At 44.4% G+C, this 16,397-nt stretch overlaps 1 long non-coding RNA gene across 1 annotated transcript; it reads left to right on the top strand.

Annotated features, from left to right (window-relative positions):
* Positions 1–1,850: 1,850 nt before the first annotated feature.
* LOC142008875 (uncharacterized) lies at positions 1,851–15,497 on the top strand. The gene is made up of 3 exons (XR_012644255.1): positions 1,851–2,120; positions 4,934–5,040; positions 15,365–15,497. It is a non-coding gene; the product is annotated as an uncharacterized LOC142008875 (long non-coding RNA).
* Positions 15,498–16,397: the final 900 nt, after the last annotated feature.

The following is a 16,397-nucleotide window of genomic DNA, read 5'->3' as shown; positions in this document are numbered from 1 at the left end:
AATTGTACTTCAGTGCTTCACTGAATTGGGGCCTAACAATGCTGCCTGGATGGGGGTGGAGGGTAAAGGGTGAAATGGGGCTGTTGCCATGGGGCCTGGCATTACAGAAAGGCCTGGAGCTCCCAGCTGCCGTTGCTACTGCAGCTGCAGCTGGAGCCCCAGTCCCTTTAAATCACTGCCAAAGTGCCAAGGGCCGAGGGGCGGGGGGGCGGGGCAGGGAAGCATACTGTGGTTCAGGCAGCGCTAAGTGCCAGCTGCCCCCAGCCCACCTATCCCTCCTGAGTCTCCGTGCCTTCCAGGGGTGAGCATAAGGGCCCCCTCTCCACCTTGCCCAGAGGCCCACTGAGGCTGTTGGCCCCACTGTTGGGGCCTAAGGACGCAATTCTAGAGTTCTGCAAAAGCTGATTTTTTATTTCATTGGCTGAGCTACAAAAATCACAGAAAAAATGTTTGGTGGTCAAACAAAAGATTTAGGGGGGGTGCGTGTGGAGGGGTTATATTTCAATTGAGGTACATTTCAAAACTTGTGATCTGGAATAAAAAATCTCAAAACTTGAATTTTTGACTATGTCAACATGTTCAGGGTTTTTTTCAGTGTCTGTTGTGGACAGAAATGAACTGACAAATTCCATATCCATTTGCAAAATATTTCAGTCAACTCATCTGCATTTGTTTAGTGAAAAAAGCTCTGTAGGTCAAAAAAATTGACCCATCTCTATTGTATCCTGTCATCTTTTCTTGCATTAAGTAGTTCCTTACTTCACTCTCGTAAATTGAAGGGCATGAAAATCAGACACTGTGCTAACACACATATAACTATGACAGAAATTCTGTTAATATTTAAGCAATTTATTTTATTTCAGTTTTAATAATATCTTGGAGCTAAAGAGCACATTGCAAAGCTTAAGAATATCACACAGGAATAAATGCTTCTAATTAATTACTGATGAGACTACCCTTTCAGGCTGCTAGCTTCTTCAGATTTGTGCTACAATCAGAAAGCGGACTATTTAATGCTAATTATCTGCTGGATGTGTTCAGTGTGGTGGCACTTTGCAGCGAGTTGTAAGGGAAGGTGTCAGAATGGTGGGGAATGCATCTTTACCAATGGGGAAGTGCAGTATATTTGTGCTTCTGGTTGGACAGGCTCAAGAGGCCAGGTGGGTAAGTGCCAAGATTTATGTTTCATTTTCACCTGAGGTAACTCAAAAAGCTAACAGCTCCTGAGGACTGTAAACATGCCCAGATGGCAGCCTAATGAGAGATCTGTGGGAATGAAATGTTTTGCCAGACGTGTCATTGCAGTCTGCTCAGACAAATTAAGATTGGCTGAATGTGTAAGAAGTAGTGGGGAGCAGACTTGTATGCTGTAAAAGCCATTTAATTTGAAAAACCAGACTTTTTTCCTGATTAAAATGGCAACATTGCTTTTCTATTAGGATGATAAAATGGAATTATAAAATGGATGATAAAATTGGGTTATAGATGCAGTATGCAGAGCAAGAATAATGAAAATGTTCTCAATGAGCTTGAGGTGTAACTGCAAAGCCAATAAAAACATTTTAAAAAATAGTAAAGAGCTGATAATTATGCAAATGATAGTACTCCAGTAAAAGTGGTGACATTAATTCAAAGAGAAGTGCTATCACATTACTTTGAGCTACAGTGTTGTAGGTCCATTAAGGATTGTATGACTCTACACAGGATGGGTCGCTCATTGAATTTTTAAGTGAACCACAGCTACATGAATACATTTATAGGCCTGAACCTCAATGAAGGCCAGAGCCTCAATGACATAGTTTTCCTGTGGACCTACACTGATTTATACCACTGGAACATCTAACCTTCGATCCTCAATATTTTGTATCTTGAATCAGGTTGCCAGTACCCTACTTCTACTGATGTTACCACTTATGATGTCTGAGGGAGCATAGCATTTATTTCCTTCTTCATTTCCCTCATGCTGTTAATTAAACTAACATATTTAAAATGAAAAGAACTCCTTTTTAAAATCCATTCTTCTTTTCCAGAGATTTTCTTCAGGGGTGTTGGCATGATGGGGCTTATGTGTCTCCTGGAATCTGGAGCTGTCTTGGGGATGTGTTGGTGGAGCATGACATGTAAGTATTTTGTATATTTGTTTGAATTACCATTTTTGTCCTCAGAGCATTGATGCTTGACAAAACCACAAATGAATGAACCTGTCCTCATCTGTGTTGGGGCTATCTTTGTGTAGTGGTGCCCTCAGATAGCTAACCAAAGTGGCTTGTGAGCTTGGTAAAGGGATAGAGAGCTTTTCATCTCAAAGTCACTGTTCAAATCCAAGTTTTGGTTGGTAGCCACCAAAAATCGTTATCTAATGACTTCTGTGGGCCTTGGTGAAAAATATTTTGTGATCTCAGATCAATTGCTAGTCAACAAGTTCCCACATCACAAATAAACCCAACACTGGCACCGGTTGGCAGTGTCATTTGAGAGACAAGGATTTGAATGAAATGAAATGAAACATCCTCTTATACGAGAGGGCTACGGTTACACTACAGCACTCTGTCAACAGAAGTCACTGTTGGAAGAGATTTGCTAATGAAACTTCTGTCGACAGAGTGTGACCACACACACAAGCCTATCAGGAAAGTGCTCCGCTCTGTCGACAGAGCGGCCAGGCTGCCTGGCTGCTCTCTTGACAAAACAGCACCCAGAAGCACAGCGGACAGGGCTTCCTTTTGTTGTGGATGCCCTGTCTGTCGAGAAAGGCCCCTTGGGGGCTGTGTCTACACTAGGCCCCTCCGGTCAGAAGGGGCCTGGTAATGAGGGATTTCGGCAGATGCTAATGAGGCACTGCCATGAATATGTGGTGTCTTATTAGCATAATGGAAGCCATGCGGGTTTTGAAAGTGGTCTTTCTAAACATGTGCCACCCATGTGGATGGGGGCCTTTGAAAAAGACCCCCCCGACTTCAAAAGTCCCTTCTTCCCAAAACCAAATGAGAAGAAGGGGCTATTGAAATCGGGGGTCCTTTTGAAAGGCCCCTGGCTAGACGAGTGGCATGTGTTTAGAAAAAGGCACTTTCAAAACATGCACAGCCACCATTATGCTAATGAGGCGCTGCATATTCATGGTAGCACCTCATTAGCATCTGCCGAAATCCCTCATTGTCATGCCCCTCCTGAAAGGAGAGGGCTAATGTAGACTCGGCTGGGGTGTTTACACAGCTCTTTTGTTGATAGAAATCTGTCAACAGCAGCGTTGTGCCTCAAAGTTTTGCGGCAGAGCACTGCTGGCAAAAGTGCCGTGTTTTGTCAACATGTTGTTGACAAAACCCATTTTGTGTGTAAATGCTCCATAGGATTTGCTGACAAAACCCCTGTTTTGTCAACAAAACTCTCGAGTGTAACCATAGACGAGGAGGGTTTTTTCTACAGTTTGACAGCTTATTGTTGGGGATGGGGGCTTCCTGTGTTCCTCTTCATCCAAGGGTTAATAAAGAATGGTATTGAGTAGGGCTGTTAGCCCAAAACCATTCCCAAGCACTTATGCCCAGAACCTCAAAGGTATCTAAACAGCTAGTTCCTAAAGATATCGAGATCTCTGAGGATTAGGGCCTGACCTTTGTGGATCCACAGTATGAGCATTCACATTTTCAAAGAGACCGTTTCTACACAGGCTATAATACACGGAGTGAAAGATGCTAAAGAGGCATGGATGCAAATTCCCTGCACCTCATTAGCATAATGTCACATGATTTGAAGTCCAGAAGACTGATCTTCCGGACTCCAAAACACTGTGTAGATGCAGGAAGAAGCGGCCTCCGGAAGAAGCACGTCCTTCTGGAAGCTCCCCCGGGGGGGCCATGCTTCTACACAGCATTTTGGAGTCCAGAAGAACAGTCTTCTGGACTCCAAATCACGTGACATTATGCTAATGAGGCACGGGGAATTTGCATCTGCTGCTCATTAGCATCTTTTGCTCCATGTATTAGCATGCCACTTCCGAAGGAAGTGGCTTGTGTAGAAACGGCCAGAGTGATTAATACAATGAAGGAAGGCTCAAAAGGTTTTCATTCACTTCAAGCTTCCCCATATGTTCTGTAATAACACTGCTTTGAAAGACAGCCCCGACAGGTAGTGTATTTGGAGAATAAGTGGTGCAGATGTACTCCAACCGGTCTCAGAGACAGAAAGAATTGTTTTCTAGCGCTTGTCCTTGAACTCAGTCTCTTTTGCAGTAGCTTTTAGTGTCTCTGGATTAATTCTCTGGGTTAATCCTTTTGAAATGGATGACTGGGTGAAAAAAAAATTGGTTCTGATTTTCCAGAGTCAGATGGGCCCTGGATTCTACACACTGCAGAAACACTACTGAAGCTTGTATTTATTAGGAAACCTTACAAATAAATACTATAATAGATTTGCTTATTGGAGGGACACCACAAATCAGATCCCTGATGAAAGAGCCTATCCCTTGTCCTATCTAATGCAAGCAGACAGATGTACAGAGCTTGCCCTGAGGATCAAGGACAGATGTGGGGCATGCTGTGGAGATACTACGAAGTGCCTGGTGCCAAAGGTTGCTGTTAATTACAGTCTTGTGGAATAAACAGTGATAAAAAATATCAAACTCTCCATATTCTGTTGGGATTTTTTCAGTTATGGGGCCAGTGATCATTTCAGAGACAGCAGCCACCAAACCTTTGCCACTTTGAACTTCACTTTTTGGGCCTGTGCCAATAGCAAATTACAGCATCCTTTCCCTGCCCCAGGCCAATTTAGTTGGCACATTATGAGGAGAGGGGAACTACTGTCTATTCACTACCCCTCCCCACCTTACTGTTCTGGAAGGTAAGCAGGAAGTAGCACCTGCTTTCCCCTCTATGCTCAGAGTCCAGGAAGTCCTTTAGATCTTCTTATGGTATTCTTTTTTTTCTTATGTCCCCAGGCAGGCTTATAGCTCAAATCGCAAGCCAGCCTTCCAGAGAGAACTGGATTTAAGATTTATATTTTCTCTGCTCATAAGGCGGAGAAGACGGAACAAGGGAATAAAATGTGAGTAAAATTTGATGCAACACTGGTTCCCAGTGAGGCTCATGAGGCTATAAGTCAAAGACAGTCATTGCTTACAGTACTTCCATTATGCTTTTATTGATATTGTCCCAGTATTGTCGCTAGGGAACACTTCTGCTTTACAATGAGACATGCAAGAAAAATTAAACTGTGTTGTATGGCAGACATATCATGTATCTGGTTTGCAAACTGCCTTGTCAACATAGTGGGAAGTGTGTAGTTCCAAATATGTGCTGATTTCATTTGCTGTACTATCCTCTGGAGATGAGCTGTGTTGCTTTGATGAGTATGAAAGAGAGGAAGGAGGTTTTTTAGTTCTCTATAAGTAGTTTTTGTCCCAAGTATTTTTCAAAAAAACTCTTCTGTATGAAAGGGAAAGTGTTTATTTCAGACAAAGCAAATGAATATGAATCAAAGTTCTTTTGTGTGCTTTACAAGTAGAATAATTTTGTAGGTGCGTGCCATTGATGTTGAAGTAAGTATCTCCTTTTAAATAAAACATACATTTGTCTTTTTCCTTATTTATTTCTCTTTGATTACCATAAATAGAAACAATGTCCTCATGAATATGCCTCCTGCTTTAATAGCAGATCACAGTAAACATCTGTGTGTTAAAAACTTTTGTTCATCTATACGTTCAAAAGTCCATTGTGCCTCGAGTGATAACTTACCTCTAATAAGGTCATCCAGCCACTAAGGGAACTCTTCTCTCTGGTAGGAATAATTTATAGGTGATGGAGTGCTCTATTATAGCTGTGGTAGCCAGTGAACAGACTGGATCACGGTAGGAAACAGTGGAAGAAGGTTGCCCTTATCTAACAAGAGCAGCAAGCTGCAAAGCATCAAGTTGTTGTATTACTCAATCACTGGGCATTGCTCTGTGGTGAGTCACAATAAAAATAGAATAATTAGGATCATGAGCACTCATTGTCTAACATCTATTTTTATTGGGTCAGGATCCTCCAATGACCTTCCTAAATTTAGTTCCATACTGACAGAAGCCTGTAGCCATTTTAAGTATTTCTACAGCGTCCATTACCATAACACCCAAACATGCTATATTTATTCTCCCAGAACCCCTGTTAGGTAGGAAAGTGCTGTTATCCCCGGTCTGGTACGCAGGAAGTCAGTGACAGAGTAGGACACCTGAATCCAAGTCTCCCAAATCCCAGGCAGATTCCCTATCCTTCGGAAAACCCTTCTTCTCTGAAGAATGCCCTTTGGTGACAGCAGTGTGGGTGGAGGTGGCTGCACAGCCATTGAAGAGAGATGTTACAAAGACTACACCATGAGGACGGGAGCAGCATCAGCATTCCACTAAAACAGGGGTCTCAAACTCATGGCTCAGGGTTTGTCTGAAGCCTGAGCAGTTCTTCAGTCAGGCCCGCTCCACCCTCTCTTCCATGTTACATACCTTCCCTCCAGCCCCCTCCCACAAGGTTGGGAGATGGCTGTGGACTGAAGCAGGTTGCTGCACAGCTCTGCTTTCCCATGGCTCATACTGCCATGGTGAGTGCAGGGGGTCTGACCCTGGCTGCTGGCCCAGTCCACTCAGGGCCCTGCAGGCTAACCACCGCATGAAGGACCATTCCATTCTTAAAATGGCTGGGGCAATGGCTGTGGGATACCCTTAAAGCCCAGGGCCCAGGGCAGGTCAGGAAGGCTCTGAACACACCACTGCTGGGCCACAGGGATGTGCTAGTAGTGGCACAGATCTAGCAGCCAGAAGCTGCTCTAACCCAACTGTGCAATGGTTATTGGTACCAGGGCCCCAGGGGCGATGTTAAATTGCCATGGGGCAGCAGGAATACATGGTGGGGGAGTGTGTGGGCCAGCAAGTGCAGACTGGCAACACAGGGAAAGGGGATACATGAAGGACCTTCTCCCCTCCTCTTCAGGAGCCCTGCCAGAGAGGAGGAGTTGAGGACTAGCACTGGCCCTAAGGTAGATGGAATTGAAGACATCATTGTAGGGTGAAAATACAATCTTCACCATCAACAACCGTGGGCTCAGCACCCTTTGGTGTCTGATGCCTCTCTCACTATTTCCTTCCATCTTTCCCTGTCCAGTGCAGAGTGGCTGAGTTTCTGCAGACTAGCTCCACACCAATCTACTATATCATCTATCCATTCTCTATGGGGTCTGCCTCTCCTATTCGAACCGTCCATTATGCTGAATACCAGGGTCTTGATTTTTCATTCATCATTCATTCTGCAAATATGCTCAAATAGTTGTAGCTTTCATTTTATTATCTTCTGCAGCAGGTTGTCTTTCGGCTGTATCTATATAATTCCTCATTGGTGACCTTCTGCATCCATCCTATTCTCAGAATCTTTATATTGTAGAAAAATCCTCTTCTGAGGTGATTTATATGTCCCTGTCCATGAGCCGTGGTGTCTGTGTGGTTGCCCTGCATCCTGACCAAACAGCCTTTAAGCTGAGCATTTAAAATTTATAATCTGCTTTACCAGCAGTGGTGACATATTTCCCTCACAAACCACATCAAAATTAGATAAATTGTAAAGTATATTTACTGTCAAAATGGTGTTTAGATACACAAAATGGCCGCTGGAAAATGACCGTTGCAATTAATATTTGGTGGGCTATGAATATGTATGAAGTTATCGTTTGAAAGGTTTCAAACTGATTGGTTAATTTAGAATCCTTATACATATGTAGTAGTCAAATGCCCCTTTGATACATTGTGGCACTAAGGAGGACCTAGCAGGCAGAGGTTGTCAAACAGGTCCACCCAGGCTGCATATATTCAGGAGAGCAGCCGTGCTTGGGGCGTTCCGGACCAGACCTCGGAGGAGAACAGACAAAGAAGAAAGAAGACTACAGAAAAGGACTGAGCTAAGAGCTGGACTGAGCCTGTAGCTGAACATCGCTGGCGGAAGAGCCGAAGCTGACCTGCGTGTCAGTCATCGCTCGCTAGCTGCCGTGGGCCGACGAAGAACAGAAGCGCTCCAGTCAGAAGACCAGAAGAGCTCCAGTCTACAAAGAGCAAAAAATCACTAGTAAGGCTCCGGTTCTTTTATCCGGAGGGTTTGCCCGGCAGACCGCACCGCCTAAACAACGGTGCCCTGCACGGGGAAACCGCAGCAGCGACCCTGCCCTTCCAGTCACCGACCTTAGCTCGGGCCGGTGTCTGAAATATTACGGTCGTTCCTGAAAAGACAGGAGGTTTTGTTAACCAAGCCGGTTTTCCTCCTGGCTCTCTTTTTCTTCCTTCCTCCTTTACTATCTGACCTGACGCGGCTGCCGTACAAGCGCGCCGTGAGGGTCATAACTTCCTAGCTCGAAGAGAACTACAGGCCCAGCGCCTGGATTACAGAGCAGGAATAGGGAGGTATTTGTGGTCTGGGTTTAAGGCTAATATAAGTAATTAGGTGAGCAGTTAATGTTTTTATATAGTTTTGTAACAGAAAGTGGATTGGGACTTCCCCAAGTCCATGATCTGCGTCTTAAATTTTGTATCCCTTGTCTCTTTGTAAAGGCACAGGAGGCCAATGCTATTGGTCTAGCCTAAAACTATTACATGCACACAGAAGAATAGTTAGGCAAACTGCTTTATAATTATAATCCAGAGCTATAAGCCCCGCCCCATTTAGGAGGGTAGAGCGGTCAGGGATAACCCTATAAAGGGAAAACCCTGGTGTTCTTAGTAACCTTTTAAGGGTAATGAAGGTCTGCAATAAAGGGCTATCGTAACAAGGTGGTCGAAATAGGCAGTACCTTTCTGAGGGGATAACCTTTAACTAGGAAAACCCCACCATTTAACTAAGGGGATAACCTCTCAGAAGGAAACCCCGCATATACTGGGCTCTCCCCTGCTTGGCCAGCAGGGCAACCCACTTAACTAGAGAATTGACCTAGCTTAGCGCAGGCAAATTCTTATTCTAAGTAAGATCTGCTCCCCGTGGTAGTCGGCCAAGGGTCGAGCGACCTGGTGAACCTCAGGAAGATCCAGGAACAAATAAATACAATATTCAGCTCTGAAGTTATCCTTTCCATTTTACAGCATGCATCGAAGGCTGCACGGCCCGTCCCGGAAGCGCAGTAAGTAGCTAAGGGGTTAGATAGCAGTGCTGTTATAGCAGTTACCTATTGTTTAAGGCTATAAGCCAATTAGTATTCAAATCCTGTGCTTATTTCAGAAAAACAAGGGTCCACATATTTTGTGTCACCTAGCTTATCATAATCCACACTTCTACTTTGTTAAATAAACCCTTTCTCCCTGTTTAAACCTAACACCTTGTCCGTATTTCTTCCTTGGGTAAACACACCGCAGCAGCGCAGTTCACACACCCTGAAAACCCGTTGTGACTAGACCCACTGTAGACGGCGAGCAGGGTCACGGGGTAAAATCCTGGGAGCATTGGAAAGGACTTAGTTTTAGTCCAGTCCATTGCTCTGGTGTGACTGACTTAGCCTAATCAATATTCAAATTTATTCTTACGTCACTCACATCCTCGATATATATAACAATTTTCAAATGCCAATATTCTTCTCTTTGAATCTTTTGTTATTACCCATGTCTCACATCTGTACAACATACTGCTGAATACACATTTTCAAAATGCTCAGCTTCATTCTTACGCTAATCGCTTTGCTTTTCCAGATCTTATCCATCACCTTCAAATTTGCTCTTGCTTTCTCTGTTCTAGTCACTATTTCCTTCTCACAGTCTAGATGATATGTTATGTTGGTCCCCAGATATGTGAACTTCTCTACATTTTCTAGTTCAATAACATCAACACTGATCTTCCTTCCTATTTCCTTATCTCCAAATACCATTGTTTTTGTTTTATCAATGTTCATAATCAGTCCGTACTGCTTCTCTTCATTTAACACCTGCACCGTTTTTGCTGGCTTCTCCTCATCTTTCTCAATGATAACTATATCATCTGCAAACCTCAAGTTGTTAATTCTCTTCCTGTGCACAGATATCCCTTCTTCCTCCTCCTTGATCTTGTCCATTGTTCTCTCCAGATGGGCGATGAAGATACTTGGTGATATTGGATCTCTTTGTCTCGTACCTCTACTTGTTTTCAACCAACTTACCAACTCCCCGCATGTTCTCACTGCTGCCTCCGCATTGTCATTGATATCCTTTAACAACTGTGTCAGTCTGCTATCCACTCCGTATGACTCCAACACCACCCAAGTCACTTTCTGATCTATACTGTCAAATGCCTTTGAAAATCAACGAAGAAAATGTATACGTTCTTGTTCTTTCGTCGAGCTTTTTCTGCTATCAGTCTTAGTGCCAATATTTGCTTTATGGTACCTCCATCTTTTCTGAACTCCGCTTGCTCATTTGCTATATGTTCCTCTATCTGCAGTCCTTGTCTCTCAGTCAGTATCATCCTTGGCACCTTGCCTAGATGACTTGTTAGGGCAATCGTTCTGTAGTTCTTGCACTCCAATGTACTTCCTTTCTTGGGTATTGTCACTAGCACAGATCTTGTCCATTCCTTAGGTGCCTTCCCTTCTTTCCATGCTATATCACAGAGTCAGTGTATTTCTTGAATCATGCTTTCTCCACCGTATTTGATCATCTCTCCCGTGATCTTATCATTTCCAGGGCTCTTGTTGCTCTTTAGTCATTTCACTGCTTTTTCTACTTCCTCCTTCGAAATATCAGTCTCACTCTTGATGCTCAGGGGAGATATCTCTTTCAGTTCTTCAATCACTCCCTCTGAGACACTCGGGTACAACTGTGTTTTGTATAGATCGGTGCAATATCTCATCCGTTGCTGCATGATCTTCTCCCTGTTCACGAGCACTTCTTCGTTCTCATCTTTGATTGTCGTCTGCTTCCGTTGCCATTTCCTATTAATATTCCTAATTGTTTTATACACCTCCCTGGTTTTACATTCACTGTAATACCTCTCTATACGTTCACATGGCTACTCTAACCCTTTCTCCTTTTCCTTTCTGGCTGCTTTCCTTACCTCATTGCATTTCACCCTACATTGCTGTTTTGCCATCTCAGAAACATCTCTTCTGATTTTCAGTGCTCTCTTCTCTTGAACCAACTTCAGTGTCTCCTGGGTAATCCACTTCTTATTGATCTTTTCTTCTTCTGGAACAGTCTGCTCAATTGCCTCTTCTACAGCGATGGCTATCCCTGCGACTCTCTTATCTAGGTCTTTCTCTGTGGCGATATTCTTAATCTTCTCTTCGAGCGTTGCTCTGTATGTATTCCCTGTTTCTTCCTCACATCGCCTAGCCACATCTCTTCTTTTCTTAAACTGTGTCTTACATTTTATTTTGAGTTTTATCTTGATGTTTGCGATCACTAGACTGTGGTCTGAGTCTACATGTGCTCCTTGGAAAGTATGGCACTGCTGTACTGATGTTATCCATCTTCTTCTTATCAAAATCATATCTATCATGTTCTTGGACTTCCTGTCATTTGATTGCCACATCCTCTTCTTACAGTCCTCTTTTTGGAATCTTGTGTTGCAGATCACCATCTCATGCTCTGTAGCATGTAGTAGTTTCTCACCTAGTTCGTTTCTTTCTCCATATCCAAACCTTCCCATGACTCTCTCCCAACCTTCATTCCCTGTTCCAACCTTCTCATTCCAATCTCCTCTGATGATCAACACATCTTTCTTCGGTATCTCCTCCGCTGTCTTTGGCAAGTCTTTATAGAATAGTTCAATCTGTTCCTCCGTACTGTCCGACATGGGTGCATACACCTGAATTACTGAGATGTTGAGTGGTTTTGCTTTGAATCTCACTACCATCATTCTTGCACTCACTGGTTTGTATCCTAATAATGCTCTTCTAGCTGTTTTGCTAAGAAGGAATCCAACTTCTGCTTCATGCTTCATTTCGTTTCCTGACCAAATGACTTTGCAACTGCATATCTCTCCTGATGCCGTCCATTGCATCTCTCCCAGTCTAAGCATATTACATTGGTATCTCTCCATCTCCTTCCAAAGCAGCTCTAATTTTCCAGTTGTCCACAGAGTTCAGACATTCCATGGTCTAATGGATAGCATGTGTGTTAGTTGTAATTTTCTTTTGGTAGCCAACTTATTGACCCAACCCCGATTGCTTGATTGGTATCGCGGACCTTGTTTATCCGGGTGACATCTGAGCTGGCATCTTTTATCATTTAGTTGTACTGGCATCAGATTTCATTCCTATTGTTGTTTGACAGTCAGCACATCAACACACATCTGACCAACCCTCCTTCATCCAGGCTTGGGACTGTCATGGAGCTTACAGAAGTTTCATGGCGGAGCTGGAATTGGAGACCCCTGCATTAAAATCAGTCAAGACTCATCAAAATTTTGGCCCAGTTGTTTCACAACTTAAAGAACTATTTTCACCATTTTCCAAGCAGCTCTTCCAGTGAGCAGGGGTAGGGAAACGTCAAACCAGGGACACCAATTCTTTGTGGGGTGCCTTCAAATGAGATTTTGTATTTCCTCTGGTCACCCTATGGAAGTGCCTATATGTAAGCCCCATCCTCCTAGACAGAGCTGTCCCTGGGTGGGGCACATGACCCAGGGCACTCCTTCCCCCCGGCACAGTGTCCTAGTCATTGGGCCTGGGTCACCCTCTCACCACAGGCTTGACAGTGCTCTGCTTCTGCCCCGCACCTGGCCTGCCCCCACTCCAGCCCTTCCTCCAAGCCCCACCCCACTGTGCCTCTTTCCCAGCCCTATTCTGCCCCAGCCCACCTCCAGTGCACCTCTTACCCAAAGCCCCCTCATCCCAAGCGATGTGAGGTGGTGGCAGGAGCTAGAGCAACTCAGTAGCAATCTGGCAGCATGTTCTGCTCTGCCACCCATCTCCTAGACTGCTGTGCTCCTCTTCACAATGGCAGAGGGAAGTGGAGCACCCTGAGGACAGGTGGTGAGCCCTCCAATTCCTGCTGCCGTGGTGAGTGCTGCTGCTCCCACACCAGATCCCCCCAAGTAATATTCTGAGATGCCCTGGGCTCCATGTGTCCTATCCAGAGGACAGTTGAGGCAGCTGATGCAGGGTCCCCTAAAGTATGGGGCCTGAGGGTGGGCACCCAAACCATCCTATGGACCAGGCTTCAACTTTAACAGCTGCAGAGTGGCTGAAGGGGAGGGAGCTTTTCTCATGCTTACAGTTGCCACCAAGCTTTATCGAGAAGCAGACAAAAAACAGAGGAGAGTGCTTATCTGTGGTTTGCACCCCCAGGGCTGGGCTGAGCACACTTCCAGAGCTCGCTCCTTCTGAGGAAAAGGGCAAATAAAGAACATGGGTATAATATATGTGGGACATTCCGCATGCCTATTACAATTTGCCATCTGTAGACTGCACCTTGGAGAGGAGAAAGCTCTCCTGCCCAGCCACCCAGGCCTCTTGTTTGTACCCAAGATGAATGCACATCTTTTCGAATCTCTTGGAGATGTTACCCATGGTGTTTCTTGGGACAGTGAGGAAGAGAGGAAAAGGGACAGAGTGTGACCACAAGGAGTGTTGTCCTTGCAGAACCAATGCCCCGAACAACTAGGAGATGGCCCTAGCACTGAGTAGATGGCCCCATATATGATTCACTATTTACTAATGAATAAAAATCAGGCAAGCAGTAATGCAACTGCAAAAGGACTTCACTTCTACTATCGTCAGGTTCCCCAAAAGTAAACAGGCAGAGAGTAGATAGGATAGCCCAATCCACAAAGAGCTTAGAAAAGCAGCAGGTAATAAATGCACAAGGCACAACTGTGACAACTAAGTTTTCAAGGAAAAAAATCTAAGAAATCTAGCCACATTTTAAAGCCATCTGGATGGAGATGGAAGGAATTTAATGGTAAGTGTTTGCCACTGGAATAAGCTTTATTTTAAATAAAACTTAAAATACACTGAACAGTAAAACAAAATATTCTTGAAATTTTTCTTCAAACTGATGGAAGCCTTCCAGACCTACAGTACTGAAGATGAAACACACTTAAAATATCCTTTAGCTGTGTCTGAGCCATGTCTAAAAGACCTATGACTTTGGCCCTTTAACATTGTGGACCATTTTAGCAAATGAAGTGTGGTGGGTTTGTGTTTAGAATGAGAGCAAAGAATTTTAACATGCTGCAAACATGATTATTTTTGACAAATAGAGCTGGAATATAGCACCATCTGCTGGCTAAAGTGACTTTTATGCTGTTTGGGATTTTGAATGAAACCTTAAACAAATTCTCACCAGCAACTATAGACCACAACACAGTAACTCTAAACCTGGAACCAATCCCTGCAACAAACCTCTCAGCCACCTCTGCTCGCCTATCTACACCAGTGATATTGTCACAGGACCTAACATCAACCACACCATCAGGGTCTCCTTTACCTGCACATCCACTAATATAATATATGCCATCATGTGCCAGCAATGCCCCACTGCAATATACATTGGCCAAACCGGTCAGTCTCTCCATAAAAGAATAAATGGACATAAATCAGACGTCAGGAATGGTAACATACAAAAACCTGTAGGAGAATACTTCAGTCTTCTTGGACACTTAGTAACAGATTTAAAAGTAGCAGTCCTACAACAACAAAAAAATTCAAAAATAAAATGGAGAGAGAAATCTCTGAGCTGCAATTCATTGGCAAGTTTGACTCCATCAACCAAGGATTAAACAGAGACTGGGAGTGGCTGGCCCTTTACAAAAGCAGCTTCTCTGCTCTGGATGTTCACACCTCCACATTAGAATCTGACAATGGGCAATATCCCTCCTGACATATCTGAATTATTTTCTCGTCTCTTGATGTATACTACTGTTAACGGGCCATTTCCACCCTGACCGAATAGACCTTGTCAGCTCTGGCCCTTCCTTTTACTGAGACCCACCTCTTTAAATACCCCTCTGAAACCCCTCCCCCTCCACTCATGCATCTGACAAAGCAGGTCTTTGCACATGAAAGCTTATGCTTCAAAATATCTGTTAGTCTATAAGGTGCCACAGGACTTGTTGTAAATAAATTATTGTTATTATTGTTAAATTAAGGCTTGTCTACCCTACCAGCTTAGGTTGATATAATGAGCATCAGGCTGAATTTGTAATGAGTGTGTCTACTCTGCCCAATCCCTCTAGCTGAACTCAAGGGCTTTTAAAATCAACCCCTGTGCTCCACCTGAATGATAGGAGCAAACTTGAGGCAACATTCATGCCTTGAGTTGAGGGTCTAACTGTGCAGTAGCTCAGCATAAAGTTGAAATCCTCCAGGTTTGTTGTTCTTGGAGACCTCAATTCCTATGTAGTTAATGCCAAAGACATTCTAGAATCCAATTTCTTTTCCATTATCAACACTGCAGGTTTTCTGTGGAGCATCTCCAGGCTCTCTTTGCTAGCAGCATATCGGGCAGAGTCTTCAGCCAATGAGTGTGCTGATATCAAAACCACCTCATGCCCCATTGTCCTAGGCCGGCCACCACTTCACATAGACCAGGGATGGGCAACAATTTTTGATGGAGGGGCCGTGCCAAGAATTTGGTAAGTGGTCAAGGCCACACTCGTCCATGATATGGATGGAGGAATTATGGGGTGTGGGATGGAGGCTGGGTGCAGAAGGGAGCTCAAGATATGAGATTGGGGTGGAGTGGGGGTCTGGGAGGAGGGAGTTTGGGTGAAGAAGGAGGTTGTGCTCTGGGGCAGTTCATTGGGGTGTTGCTGAGGGGGGTGCAGGAGAGGATTCTGATCTGGAGAATGGATGAAGGAGGAGCTTGTGACTGGTGGTTCAGATAGGGTGCAGAGGGTTTGGTTTGTGACCTGGGGCAGGGAATTTGGGTTCAGGAAAGGGTGGGCTGACCAGCAGCACACTCATTCAGGCTCCCTGCCTCCAGAGCCCCTGCATGCCACTCAAAGTGGCTGGCTGTGGAGGCCACGTGCTCTGCGTGTTGTGTGTCCTTTAATCAATAGGCGCTGTGAGATTGTGTGCACCACCCCCAGCACATGGCCCCTGCAGCCAGCTACTTTGGCATGGGGAGAGCAGCAGGCAAGGCCCTGGGGCCATATTTTGCCTGCTCTGATAGAGGCAAAGATCACAGTCTTCTCAGGGAAAATGACTAGAAACTTTTCTCTTTTAACAAAAGTTGAAAGTTAGTTTTAGATCCCCCAGTTAGCAGAGGAGAGCCTGCAGTTGCAGAGGATGCAGAGGCCGGTACCAGGGCTGGGCAGTGTGTGTTGAACCAGCGAATAGCCAGAAATAAGATGGTGTGGACTTTCACCATGTACGTGAGATAGGTACATAAATGTTTCCACAGGGAGGAGTCATCAATTCTTCAACTTTGTAAAAACGTTTATTTGTAACCATCTTTAGAAGGTCGTATATATTTTAGAGAACGTCTG

This window comes from Carettochelys insculpta, chromosome 2 (genome assembly GCF_033958435.1).
Source record: "Carettochelys insculpta isolate YL-2023 chromosome 2, ASM3395843v1, whole genome shotgun sequence".
Classification (NCBI taxonomy): domain Eukaryota; kingdom Metazoa; phylum Chordata; order Testudines; family Carettochelyidae; genus Carettochelys; species Carettochelys insculpta.
This window is presented reverse-complemented; position numbering and strand designations above follow the sequence as displayed.